At 46.0% G+C, this 14,464-nt stretch overlaps 1 protein-coding gene across 7 annotated transcripts in view; it reads right to left on the bottom strand.

Annotated features, from left to right (window-relative positions):
• FOXN3 (forkhead box N3) overlaps positions 1-13,080 on the bottom strand; it is a 452,985-nt gene extending 439,905 nt beyond the window's left edge. For 2 of the 7 annotated variants that reach the window (XM_070796769.1, XM_070796757.1), the window contains exon 1: positions 11,277-11,431. The gene's annotated coding sequence lies outside the window, so the exon portion shown is untranslated. Of the gene's footprint in view, positions 1-11,041; positions 11,432-12,953 lie in introns of those variants that run through there. The other 5 variants (XM_070796763.1, XM_070796770.1, XM_070796761.1 and 2 more) reach the window with 5 other exon arrangements.
• Between the last annotated feature and the right edge of the window lie 1,384 nt (positions 13,081-14,464).

The raw sequence follows: 14,464 nt of genomic DNA on the forward strand, positions 1-14,464 counted from the left end.
AAAATAAAAACACAGAACTAAAACAATGGGCGAAAAATGGGACCCAAGCTAGCAGGGGAGGGGGTGAGGGGTGGTAATGACTGGAATTAGATGATCTAAAGTCCCTGCATTGTTTAGGAGGAAAGGAAAGATAGTGATTCCCTTCAAGCTCTTAATATAGTACACATGCTGAAATTTCCAGAGAACCACTAGAAGAATAATAACAGAGTGGAAAACTTCCAAACTACTGTAGCGTAACATATGAAACAAGGGGAAAAGTCAACTCAATAGAAGAAAGGAAGAGACATGTGAAGAGTTGGGACAAATTGAAAGAATGAAATAGCATGAAGGAATACATTGAAATAAATCTGAAATTGCAACAAATATAAATGGATTACATATTTCATGTAAAAGATATTATAGACTCCACAAAAAGATCCAGCATTATGTCATTTATAAAAGATGCATTTAAATCACAGGATCTGGGGCTTCCCTGGTGGCTCAGAGGTAAGGGATCTGCCTGCCACTGCAGGAGACACTGGAAGACCCCACATGCCTCAGGGCGACTAAGCCCTTGCACCACAACAACTGAGCCTGTGCTGTAGAGTCCGGGAACCACAACTGCGGAACCACCTATGCAACGCAGACACTGACGCTTCACCCTGTACAGCCAGTGCTCCACAGGACAGGCCACCACCGCGAGAGGCCCACACAGGGCAACTAGAGCGCAGCCCCCCCCACCCCGCTGCAACCGCAGCAAAGCCCCCCAGCAACCAAGAGCCAGCACAGCCAAAAACAAGCAAACAAATGAAATTATCTAAAAACATAGTATAGGATGTAGAGAATTTGAGAAAACAAAGAGCAGAAACCTAGTAGGAAAAACCAACAATGAAGAAGCTGATTGTGTCCCACTGTGGTCTAGAATTGTCGCACAGATGCCAGACAAAACACACTTTAAGATAAAAAGTGCTGTGAGAATCGGCTCAGATGGTAAAGTGTCCGTCTACAATGCGGGACACCTGGGTTTGATCCCTGGGTTGGGAAGATTCCCTGGAGAAGGAAATGGCAACCCACTCCAGTACTCTTGCCTAGAAAATCCCATGGACGGAGGAGCCTGGTGCAGGCTACTGCCCATGGGGTCGCAAAGAGTTGGACATGACTGAGCGACTTTATTTTTTTTTTCATAATAATAATTAAAATTCAAATCTCCAAGAAGGCACAAGAATTCTAAATGTGTATATACCAGATAGTGTAACTTCAAAATATATCAAGAAAAAAATTATAATCTATCATCTTAGTAAGACATTATTTAACTTATATGCAGAGTACATCATGAGAAACACTGGGCTGGAAGAAGCACAAGCTGGAATCAAGATTGCCAAGGGAAATATCAATCACCTCACATATGCAGATGACACCACCCTTATGGCAGAAAGTGAAGAGGAACTCAAAAGCCTCTTGATGAAAGTGAAAGTGGAGAGTGGAAAAGTTGGCTTCAAGCTCAACATTCAGCAAACAAAGATCATGGCATCTGGTCCCATCACTTCATGGGAAATAGATGGGGAAACAGTGGAAACAGTGTCAGACTTTATTTTTGGGGGCTCCAAAATCACTGCAGATGGTGACTGCAGCCATGAAATTAAAAGACGCTTACTCCTTGGAAGGAAAGTTATGACCAACCTAGATAGCATATTCAAAAGCAGAGACATTACTTTGCCAACAAAGGTCCATCTCGTCAAGGCTATGGTTTTTCCAGTGGTCATGTATGGATGTGAGAGTTGGACTGTGAAGAAAGCTAAGCGCCGAAGAATTGAGGCTTTTGAACTGTGGTGTTGGAGAAGACTCTTGAGAGTCCCTTGGACTGCAAGGAGATCCAACCTGTCCATTCTGAAGGAGATCAGCCCTTGGATTTCTTTGGAAGGAATGATGCTAAAGCTGAAACTTCAGTACTTTGGCCATCTCATGTGAAGAGTTGACCCACTGGAAAAGACCCTGATGCTGGGAGGGATTGAGGGCAGGAGGAGAAGGGGACGACAGAGGATGAGATGCCTGGATGGCATCACTGACTCGATGGATGTTAGTCTAAGTGAACTCCGGGAGTTGGTGATGGACAGGGAGGCCTGGGGTGCTAGGATTCATGGGGTTGCAAGGAGTCAGACACGACTGAGCAACTGAACTGAACTGAACTGAACACACTTCTCTCAGTCAAAAAAAAAAAAGTAGATCAAACTAGGATAGTGGTCATCTTGCAAAAGATGATGGCTCAGGGTCATGAGGGGACTTCTTGGGTGAAGCTAACATTCTATTATTTTAATATAGGTGCTGGTTACGTAGGTGTGCTCACTTAAAAAACCATCTGTCTACAAATGTAACCACAGACAAATACACAGACACCATATGTTTACATATATATAAATATACATGTCTATACTATATATCCATATATATTACAAATGGTGTGCATTTGTGTGTGTACATGCATGATGTTTCCATTTATATGAAAGCACGCACAACTAAACTATATGCAGTTTCACAACAAAAAAGTGTGTGGCAACATTATAAAGAAAAACAAGGATACAAACCAGAAACAATACACTTCACATCTACTTACATCCAAGCAGAAAGAATTTTGCCATTCTTAGCTACAAGGGAGTCTTAGAAACGTGGTAGTTAAGGAACGTATGCGGGAAGCTAGTAGACTTTGCCACAGGCAGAAATTCCACAGCCTTGAAAGTCAGGGACGGGATCTTCACCCTTTACAGGAGTCTGGAGGACCCAGCTCAGAGAACCGACCTGACGGCAGTGGGAGATGCTGCCTTCACCCACAAGGGACAGTGAAGTCCCTCATCTTTCTGCCTGGATGGTGGAAGGATGGGATGGTGGAGGGGGAGTGAAAGAAGAGCCCACCCTTTCCTGAGTCCAGTTAATGATGGCAAAGAGAAAGGAGACAGGAAGGCAGTGCAGGGGTTTGCTGCTTGGGGGATTCTACCTCTTGATAGAGCAGGCACCTCTGAGGAGAGGGATGTCCATGTGCCCACAGCCCTCCAGCATCTGAAGCCTTAGACAGAGGACGGAGAAGAAGCCCAGCTCCCCTCTTTGGAGCAGTTTAGGGACAGAGGTCTTCAGCAGGACGGAAGAAGGGAAGGAGTCAGGAGGGACAGAACCCCCAGGTTTCCGGCCATATTCTCAGAGGGAGGCACCGAAACTCAAGATGAGGAGGTGACCACGAGGAGGATTTCAAAGACAGCAGCAAGGAACCCTGGCGACAAATGAGATACACGGCCCACAAGACAAGCGGTTGTTCTGGGCTCCCCTGAGCAGGGTAGCCAGGGATGCGGGCAGGGTTTAGGGCGGGAGGAATGGACCACTCCCCACTGGTGGCCCACCTCCCACTTCTTCCTGGGGTCGTCGCCCAGATAAACTACCCACACCGGAATCCTCCTGGCAGGAACAACTTCGAAACTAAAACAACAGGCATTTATACCTGCAGAGAGGAACTCAGGAAGGGTGTCACTTCCGTCTGTCAAGATCAGTTTAGAACATGAACTTCACAAGAGCCACGCTGGGGGATACTTCCAGTTTAAGAAGCCAGTCAGTTAGACAATGGATGCCAGCGACTGCTTCCCCTTTACATCCCTATCACGGAGCACAGTCCCCTGCACGCAGCAGTCGCTCAGTAACTGTTCATTGAATGAATGGGTGTATGACTCGTTTCCCCAGACTGGTGCATATATATCTTGAGCATGTCCCTAGATCAATTCTTTAAAATGATTTCACATGCGAAATCTGTGATAGCCTGCATGTGAAATATGAATTTGTTACTGACCATTCACCTGAAATCTTCAGGACAATTGGAAAGTGCCAGGCACATGCATCGTTATTGAAAATGTCCACATGGGTTCCATTTCGAGTTCTAACCGGTCACACACATCCCAGGCCTAGTGGGATGCCCGGTGAAGATTTAACTTGTCTTCTTTCCCTTTGATAGCAGAAGAGCAGAGCTCCTTGCTTAGATGAGGAAATCAGACTAGCCCAGTTTTGCTCGGTCTCTATAAACACATGTGGAGTTTGTACAATTTATACGTAAGGGTGTCCCAAGAAGGAGAGAGCCAACACCCTCTTAATCTGACAATTTAAGCCAGTTTTTTTTTTTTTTCCCATTCTGAAAGAAATAAAGGAGATATCTCCATATTGGCATGTCTGAGTGTGTTACGTAGTTCGTGTGAATTATAAAAGAGAGTGAAGGACAGGGGAACCCGGCGTGCTGCAGTCCACAGGGTCGCAAAGAGTCAGACATGACTGAGGGGCTCAGCAACAATAATAAAAGAGAACGTTGTCCAGGAAACCTGTCTTTATGGATGCCCCCACGAGAAATTCTAAATGTAATATTTGGGTAATTCAAGAAAATCATATCCCTGCGTAAGAGCCTTTTGTTTACCAACTAGGTGAATGTGCTCAGGGATGCATGAAGGGAAATTCAAAAGACGAAGACGGATTAAGGAGGATAACCTCTGACAAGGGAGCTAAAAAGTTCCTCTCACCAGTAATGGTCAGAAGATATGGGAACACAGAATGTCAAGAAGTAAAACCCTACTTCTTGCCAAAATCACAACAAATATTACCCCACCGCCACCCCTGCCATTTTCTCCTGGGAGGAGACTCCGTCTCAAGCGTGGACGGAGCTCTCAAGAATCAACCTGGACGAGACACACGGAGCGGTGGTGAGGAAGCCAGTGGCTGGGAAATGCCTGCAACCTGGAGGCAGGGGGCCTGAGGGTGAGAGCGCGTCGGCTACCAGAGGCTTTCGGCCCTGGAAACATAGTGACCTAGGCTTCTTCATCCGTAAAGTGGCACAGTAATACATGTTATCATTATTTCTTAGTAGCAGTAACATTATATTAATACTAGATTATCATAAGAGTCAGTTGGGTCAGCACCTGATAAATGAAAAGCCCTTATCGATTTGAGGTGATTTTTCTGTATTATCCAATACTGCCAAACTTACCATGAGTAACTTATTTCTTTTCCAAGACCATTCTAAATGCTAAATTCAGTCCCATGAAACAATATGACAGTCTTAATTTAGAGCCATTATTTCAAAAGTGAAAGTGTTAACTAGTCATTAAATGGTAACTGTTTTCATTTTAAAGGCTGCAAAAATGTTAAGTTTGCCAAGTTAGAACATTTCAGAGTTTAAAGAGATATATGAGGTTACCTAAAATGTAACCTTGTATAATATACTAAAAATTACCTCTTCAAGTAGGATTCGCTACTGTCTGAATTTTAAGATGCTTGGGAAAGATTGAAGGCAGGAGGAGAAGGTGACGACAGAGGATGAGATGGTCGGATGGCATCACCGACTCAATGGACATGAGTTTGGGTAAATTCCAGGAGTTGGTGATGGACAGGGAGGCTGGCGTGCTGCAGTCCATGGGGTCGCAGAGAGTCCGACACGACTGAGCAACTGAACTGAACTGATTTTAAGATAAAGTGCCATCTGCAGAGGTAACGAACACACACTACCTAATACTTGGAGTCCTCCGTTACCAACTTCATCGAGGTCACGGTGCCTTGGACAGCTTTGAGTTCCAAAACAAAGTCCTCAGGAACACTGGAGAGTAAATGCTCACTGGAGGAGAATCGCTGGCCTGCTACTATGAACACATCCTGCGACGGCTCTGTTGGTGTTCTATGACGGGGCACACTCCTTCTTCTTTGAAATGCAGGTGGGAGGAGGGATAAGATAGCTTTCCACAGCCCAAACGTGAAAACCTTCATTCAGCTCAATTCAACAAACGAAAGTTAAACACAATCATTTTATCTGCTACCACAGCCAACTATTTTGTGCCTATATCAGCTTCATCTTTCTAAGGAAAATATCTTCTTTAAAAAAAGAAAAAGCTTCAGCACAAATTGTTGGAAGATCTGTGGCTTCCCAGAATATTGATGACTTTGATCACCACCTCCAACCCCACGCGGGTAACAGAAGCATAGTGGAACTAACAGGAGCCTGCAGACGGGAGGGGCTTCCCTGGCGGCTCAGACAGTCAAGAAGCCACCTGCAAGGCGGGAGACCCGGGTTGGATCCCTGGGTTGGGAAGATCCCCTGGAGAAGGGAATGGCTAACCATGCCGTATTCTTGCCTGGAGAATCACATGGACAGAGGAGCCTGGCGGGCTGCAGTCCATGGGGTCGCAAAGAGTCGGACAGGAGGCTATGCCTTCTACTTCTGTAAACTCCCCAGCTGCGCAGCCCCCAAGAAACAACGCAGGGAGGTCTGCTGGGGCCCTAGGAAGCACATGCTACCTCACTTGGCCGGCGGACTCCTCCTCCCTTCCGTCACCACGCACATGCGCAGCACGGAGTTGTCAAAATTAGTGGAAGGGGAGGGGATCCCTCCGCCCGCCACCCCTAGAAACCTTAGTATTTATGGCCTCCGGGATGTAAAAAGGGGGACCCAACACTGCCATTTCAGTAAATCTCATAACAGAAGAGACAATCCGAGAATATTTGATGATATTCAAATATCATCCGCGTGTTATCATTTTCCTCAACACTCAAAACACCACTGTGACTGCCAAGCAGTTTACATAGCTTGGCAAACCTTCATTTCATGAATGACACTTAATATGAAATCATCTTCACTGACAAACAGAGGAACAGTGATACAGCAGATCCTGGGGTGGCACCAGAATCAATCCACCGTCCAGACGATGAGAATCCACTCGTCTCAAACACCTCCACGCCGCTCCCGTAACTTCTAGGAAAGGAGGCCCTTTACAAACCTCCTCTGCCCTCCTCTCATCGCAGACACAACAAGCAGGGCTCTTTCGAAGCCGGTCCAGCCTGGCTCCGCACAGAACGGCTTAGCGGAGCCGCTGTCTGCACTCCTGTTCACTCCCCTGAGCACAGGCGCCCTCTGCGACTGTAAGGGCAGAAGTCACTTCTCTCTTCATCTCAGAAGTTCCAGGACTCTGCAGGCAATTCCCCCGGGCCTTCCTTAAAGAAGACTTGGGGCACTTTAAAAGCAGTGGTTTCCCAACAGCTCACAGGGGTCCCAGGCTCCCAGGGCACAGCCCAGGAGAAGACCGTGGGCTCCTGGCGCTGGGTTCCTGCCAAAGCATTTCTCTTTTTATTCCACTCACATATTAGGGTCTTGCATAAGATTCCATTTGGTGCTAAATATAAAACCAAAGTGATGTCTTAAAAAATGTGTGAAAACCATTGCAACAGGCGGTCCCCTCCCTGAGGCTCTCTTAACACCCTCCCGGCCGTCCCCTGTGAATGGAGGTTCATGTACTTCTTTTCCTCTAAAGAACCTCGCCGTTTCCTCTTCCAAACTTCGAAACATGAATTGAAAGGACTAAACGTATTTATTTATAATATTCAAAAATTAATCCAGAGGTTTGCACAACAAATCCTTTCAAGGTGATGATTTGTTTTCCTCATATAGACTCTAGCCTGGCTTTGACTACACCCCCGCCTCAAATTCCAACTCTCCCGTAAACCGTCAGCAACAGAGGCACACCTGACATTTAATCTTTATGGATTTTACTGTTACAAGCCAAGAGAGGAATGAGCTGCCTCTTTCCCTTCACCTCTCCACAAAACTGGCATTTGATTGGTATTCTGGGCTACTTATTAGAAATTTGGCATACTCATCAAAAAACGCCAACTTCAGTCAGTGTCTATACATCTGACAACTGAAAATGAACTGGGATTTTATTGAACATCTTGTTAACGTGTGTTGGTCAAATAAGTTGTACATAGCGGTATAATGATCAATTTTTCTAATCTCAAAGCCAAAAATAAATGAACAGAAATGCCAAAGACCTGAAGTAATTTAATTGTACTCCTCAACAGTCCATTTAAAAATGAACTGTTCTGAGCAAACTACTTCACAGACAATGGCGCATGAAGGCAGATTCTTGAAACTAACAAATCCCATTCATTTCCTTCAGTTTGTAAAAACAAGCAACTGACAAGTTTCCTGCCAATGAACATAGTTGAAGATAAGAAAGCTCCTTACAGGAAATCCTTTGCTAAAGAGAACAGTTATGCCATTAAGGCATAACTTTTTCACCAAATCTCAATCAGTTAAACATCTGACCACATGGGATCATGAATACGTGCTAAATCACCCCCAATGATGCTGTATTGCTTCTAATATCTATATTTCCTATGACACAGATGCAGGGTAGTAAGTAAATATTACAGTACATTTAGAATTCTTTCCACCTCCTCTCTCTGCTCCCCCTCTATGCAATTAGTTGATGAAAACAAGGGAAATTTTCTGCTTGTTTTTTTTTTTAAAGATCAAAGTGTTAGTTAATTGAGATTAAAATTGACCATTTTCAATTAAGATTAAGCCATACAAAGCTATAAATCATCATGACTGTAAGAAGGATATTTCTAAATGAATATCAAGCACTTCAAAATTTAAAGACCACATGGACAAGATTAGAAAAAAATGTAAGAAGTGTACTGGCTTTATATTTACAAGCTTCAATGTCATCCCCCAAAGTCACAATTCAGCCTCCTTGGCTAATGTCTCACTTAGCAAAGTGAAAGGGGGAGAGCCCCAAACATTTCCCCTTTCTTTCCTCTACTCACTAAAACCACCACCGAGACACTGACCGTATTCCCAACCCTGAGCTGGGGAGCCTCTCGATTATCCTAAAAACTACAGCACTCTTCTCTAGCCACAGAAAAGGAAAGTTTTTCTAAGTTAACGGAATAATAATAATTGGAGTTTTGAAAGAGCTCTAATTCTGTGTAGGAGTGTCCTTCCCCTGCTCGGTTACTGAGAGCACCCTTGCTTATCCTCGCCAAAGCACCAGATTCGCCAACCATCCTGCACGGGGAGCCTTAGAGCAAAGCTCCAAAATGCCACAGTTCTTTACATTCTGTTGCTACAGTTCAAGTTTGAAGTCTCTTGCAAACAGAAACTCTTCATTATACTGTCCCCACGTGACTCTTCCGCCCCAGGTAACAGCCTAGTCTTTACAGCTCCACAAACAGCAGACACACGAATCAGTTTGCTCCCACAATTAAGTGATCAAATACACGCTTCTCGGCCTTCCCTGGCGCAACTCCGAGGTAACAAAATGCAAAGTACCGTGCTTTCAGCCCTTTTCCTCACATCTTTTCAATAAAAACACAGTTATGAAATCCAGGAGACTGCGTTTTTGGTTGTTGTTGTAAAATGACCTTGATTTGACAGGCACAGTCTCAGGTTTCAACAGATGCTGTGGGAAAGCTTACAGAAGCCAGCATGTTCTCCAGGCATCTGTGATGACATGCAGGCTTTTTTTTTTTTTAAGTGGTGGTTCTGGTAGTGTATGTGTGTTGGGGGGTGGGGGGAAGTTACTCCTTTCAGTTTCCATGACAACCATGTCTCTACTCATCGGTTATTAGATACCATCCACTTCCTGTGTCTAAATTTTTAAGCCAATCAGAAAAGTGTTTATACATTTAACAACTTCTGGGACGGTCTTTCTGTAATTAGGGTGTTTCAAGCCTCAAATGGAGTTGTCCCCCGGCCTTATGTTTCTCCTCTTACATAGAACATTTCACCTTTACCAACTCACATTCTTTTAAGGTGAGGGATGCCCTTTTTCTTGAATCTGAAAAGCATTCTCCTCAAACCAGATGTCACAATTTCTTGAGTGCACAATGATTTTGATTGTTGGCTCTTCATGCACTGCCTTTTTCTTTCACTGTTACAGACTACAATTTAGAAATTTAGTGCATGATACATGCACAAGACACTTATATTATCAAAGCAAAGATACAGTTAAGCACCCCTCCACTGATGGTAATATTTAACTCTTCAGATCCGAAAAACGGTCAGGAAAAATTATTCTGAGTTGAATAACTTTGCATTCTACAACTCCCAAGCAGAAATCACCGAGATCGTATTGTAAAGCGATATGTCTACAAATGCAAGCTAGTAGCTGACGTCTGCAAAGAAATTTGTCACCAAAATGGCCTACTTTATCTGAATAGAAGCAACAGCAAAAAACTAAATACCAAGGTGTCTCAACCCAAGTGCACCCGAGTTAAAAATCAACCTTGCAGAAATCTGGGCCCGAGAAGGCTACTCTGAAATTACAGCATGATTTTCAAAGACGGTTTGGGTGACTGTTTCTCTAAGTCTCCATCTAACTGACCAATCCGTGTGAGAGCAGAGTGGGCTGGAGTCATCTGTGCAGTCTTCCGAGCTCTGCGCTCTCCCCTCTCTCAGGCAGAGCAGGCGATCAATGAAAAACAGGGAACAAAAGGAATATAACAGGATGTCTTCCTTAGCGGAGGAAAATGAGTCCCTTTTTCCTCAATGAGCCAGTCCCACCCAGCCCAGGACAGCTCCCCAAGGGAGCTCCCAGCAGACCAGACCTTGGGGCTGAAGCACATTTCACATTTGCAATCCTGTGTCCCAACTGCTGGCAAATGTGTCACCTTTAAGCATATCCTATGACAGAGGACTCCCCGAACCCAACCAATTGAAACTAATAAATTAAATAAATTAATAATCCCACCATGAAAAGCTGCCGAGAAAGACCGCGTTTTCCCTTCCCCAAATGTCAATCGGGCAGTATAAACAAAGCATGAAAAATAGTCTCTCCAGCCTCCCCAGCCAGGAATCATGGTTTTTCTCCGCCAAACAAGGCTTCTCCAAAAAGAGAAATATTCTTACTGCCTTCAAAGGAAACTCTCGTCTGTAGATGTCATATCAGGATAACCAGTTACAGTATTTGAAAAGAGGTTTAAACTGCCCCCACGTTTGACACTCTGTTTATAATTGATAGCAAAACAGTTGCGACAGCAATGCTGCAAACGCCGCCAGACAAACTCCACATTTAACACGTTAGTTCCTTGAAAATAAAAGTAATGTCTTGGGGAGCCCACAAAAGTAAAGACTCAGAAAGTAATTAACGGAATTACTGCAATTATTTGACCATTTTAATAAATTATCCATTTGTCTGCTGGGGTTTTTTTATTTTTTATTTTTAAAGTGACTATCCACACATTCCTGAGAAACTTTTTTTTTTAATGAACTTACTTTTGAGACAGAACTAATGAAAAATAAGCAACTCGCCGTCCCCCGGATCTCTCCCATGTGAAGTGCAGGCTATAAATCCATCCGAAACCAGCTGGGGACACGGGGGCGGGCACCTTAGAAGGAGCCCCGGGCGCCCCCAAAATGCAGCCGAGCCCGAACGGCGAGGGCGCCCCGCGACAATGCCGAAGCAGAGCAGGGGCTGCGGGGGCGGGAGAGGGGGCCCCCCGGTCGTTACCTGCGATCGGCCGCGCGCCCCGGGCTCCTCGCGGCCGCATCGGGGGGCCGCGGCGGCGCTGGACTCGCGGGGGCCCCGCCGCCGGGCCGCGCCGTCTCCGGGCCGAGCTGCCGCCGATCGCGGCCGGAACCCGGCTCCAGCCCGGCGCCCGCCCGGGTCGGCGGCTCCACGGGTGCGGGCCCGCCGGGTCCTAGCGCGCGCCGCCCGCCTGCAGCCGCACGTCCGTCCCCGCGCAGGCCGAGCCGCGGCCGCGGCAGGTGCGGGCGAGCCGGGCGGATCCCCGCCCGGGACGCCGAGAGGAAAACAGGGGCGCCCGCGGAATGCGCGGGAGGCGGGTGTTCGCATCTGCAGCCCCCGCCTCAGGCACTGGGGGGTCCCGGGTTCCCGCAGTTTCGCCTGCTGCACTTGAGACAGTCTACATTCAGAGTGTGAGAGACCCTACGGGATCAGAAGTGACAGGTTTCAAAAATATAACGCCCCCCCCCTAAATTTTTTTTTAAGATCGAAAATGGTGTGCTTAAGTTTTAAACAGTTTTCCAGCGATTTTTCCCCCCAACACGTCCTTCTGCATTTTGCTCTTACTTTATCATGTGCTGTTTTAAATAACAAAGGCCCATATGGCTAAACACGTAGTCATTTGATTTTCAAAAGACCTCAAAAATTGCATCAGAATACGCACTCATGTATCTCCTAAGAAATCAACGAGCAAGAATTAATGGTGGCATATGGTGTGCTTCGTGGAGGAAACTTAATTACAAATTAAAACAAATGCAAAAATTCACAAATTCACTAAACTGAAAGTAAGTGATGACCCTAGATGTATACACAAATCAGTTTATGCGCAATTAGGGGAAATGTAAGTTCCAGATTCCTCTAACTGCAGAAAGTCTGTTGACAGGAAGAGATTTCCCTCATTTGCTCCCAAAAGGGCCTTCAGCACCCGCTCAGCACAGGCGTTTCCTGGGGCCCACCTGGAAGGCAGCTTTTAAACTTGCAAATACTCATCTAAGAGGACATTTCTATTAGCTCGCAATTCAAAATAAAAGTGCTTCAGTTTGAAAAGCCTGTTTAAAAGTCTTCAAGACTGGGAGCTTTCTTTCCGTCTTTGACATCACCAAGTTTGAAGGTCACAGTTCTGCAAAGCTGCTAGTAACAATGCTACCGTGGTTTGACACCAAAAGGAAAAGCAAATATGTGTTTTCTGAGTTTCTATTTTAGGACCTCAAAAAGTCCCTTCGAAAATTACTCTTGCCCTCCTCCTTCCCAATTATAGCTAAATAAATGTAATGGAAGATTTTTAGCATTAATTAAACATCAAAGGCACCTTTTCTGCTGCCTGATGTCCACGCAAAGAAATAGCTGTACTATGTCACACTTGTCCATCTTCAAAGTCCTCCCGCAGACATCTCATGTAGTCCTTACTCCGCTTCTGTGATAAAACAGACACTATAATCCCTGGTTTTCAAACAAGGAAGTGGAGGTCCTAAAGAATACAGTGACTTGTCCAAAATCACACAGCTGGTCCTTAGAGCAGCTGAGATCCTCAACTAAGATTCCAGCATTTCCAACTGATTCCTGCTTTTTCAAGTGCCCACCTGGCCTCCCAACTGTTTCCCTACAAACACGATGGAAAATGAGGCATCCGAAACACAGGTTCCTGTAGTCACAATTTCTTACCTGTTGCAGAGCAGCGCTCTACCAGAATGGAACTAAGAAGCTAGTTGCAAAGGTTTTCATCTCTGCTAAACAAGGAAGCTGACTGGTCAGATTTCTGTCCTGTGGTGGACTAGGGCACCCTGGCAGACTGAAAGCTCGGAGCGCTGGGGCTAAGCAATGCCCCTGTCACCCGCTGGCCTTTTCACACTTATCAGAGGCTGGCTCCACGTGACACGTGGAGGAGGGAGGTTTCCTCAGTCCCAGCACTGAAAGTACACAGGACCTCTGGAACCTCAGAAGTTTCCGATTGCAGGTGGCCTGTTGGAGAGAGTCTGGCCATCCTGTCCGGGCCGGTGACAAGTGGGGCGTGACTCCTCAGCCCTCCTGCGCCCCTGGGAAAGTCACCAGTCAGTTCTGTCTGTGGCACTCCACTTCCTCCTCCCCTCCACCAAAAGGAAATGTAACTTCTCTCATGATGGGTCCCAAACCACCTAAATACCAGCCAGGTGAGGGCAGGGTTCTTAAAAAACGATTCTTTCCTTTTCTTACGCAGCCCATAAGGAGGCGGCTAGGCGTGGCTGAGTCCTTGGAAGACGTGGACTTGGAAGGATTAATGCAAAACTTACTCTGTGAGTTCGTCACAACTGGTCTAGGGACTTCCCCAGCAGTTAAGTGGTTAAGATTTTGCCTTCCAGTGCCGGGGGTGTGGGTTCCCCTGGTTGGGGAACTAAGATCCCATATACCTCGCAGCCAAAAACCCTGAGTATAAAAAACATAAGCAGTACTGCTACAAATTCAATAAAGACTTAAACAATTTTTTTTAATTAAAAAAAAAAACGATCTCATTATAGTCACACCATCCACTGCGGCCTTCAAATGTTACAAATGCTAGGCCGAAAGTCATCTTAGCACCAATAGGAGGGGATCAGAAACTGGAAAGGAAAGCTAGTGGCGAGCAGTCCCTCAAAGCCAGAGCGCACCGGAAGATGGGCTGGTCAGGAGAAACACGTCACATGTCGAAAACCTGTCAGCAAGGCACTGTTCTAGGCTCTGAGTATACAAAATAAAGAATGCATCATACAGAGCCCTCAGACAAGCACAGTCGCAGGGCGGTGGTATAAGTGCTGCAGGAAAACCGTGTTACAGGTGATCTCGGACAGCCTGGGACTGCGGCAGCGTGGAGCAGCGCTCGGGCTCCCAGCCAGAGATTGGGCTGGGTGGTGGTGGCGGAAGCGCCAGATCCTAGCCACTAGACTTGTGATCATTGACAAGAGCCCTGGGCCTTTGGCTTTGCCAAAAAGAATTCCCACAAAGACAGGAAGTGGTGAAACAAGTAAAGTATTTATTAAGAGGAAAAGAGCACAGTGTGTGTGGCTAGGCCCACAGGCAAACTCAGAGCTCCTGAGTCGTGCCCTCGGGCAGTTTGAATTACTTTTATGGGGTATTTCTTCTGCGTTTCCTTTGGCCAATCCTTTTGATTTGCCCGGTTCACAGTCTGTGTCTGGTATATCTCAGAATCCCCCCAGGGCTTC

Source organism: Bos indicus, chromosome 10 (genome assembly GCF_029378745.1).
Source record: "Bos indicus isolate NIAB-ARS_2022 breed Sahiwal x Tharparkar chromosome 10, NIAB-ARS_B.indTharparkar_mat_pri_1.0, whole genome shotgun sequence".
Classification (NCBI taxonomy): Eukaryota; Metazoa; Chordata; class Mammalia; order Artiodactyla; family Bovidae; genus Bos; species Bos indicus.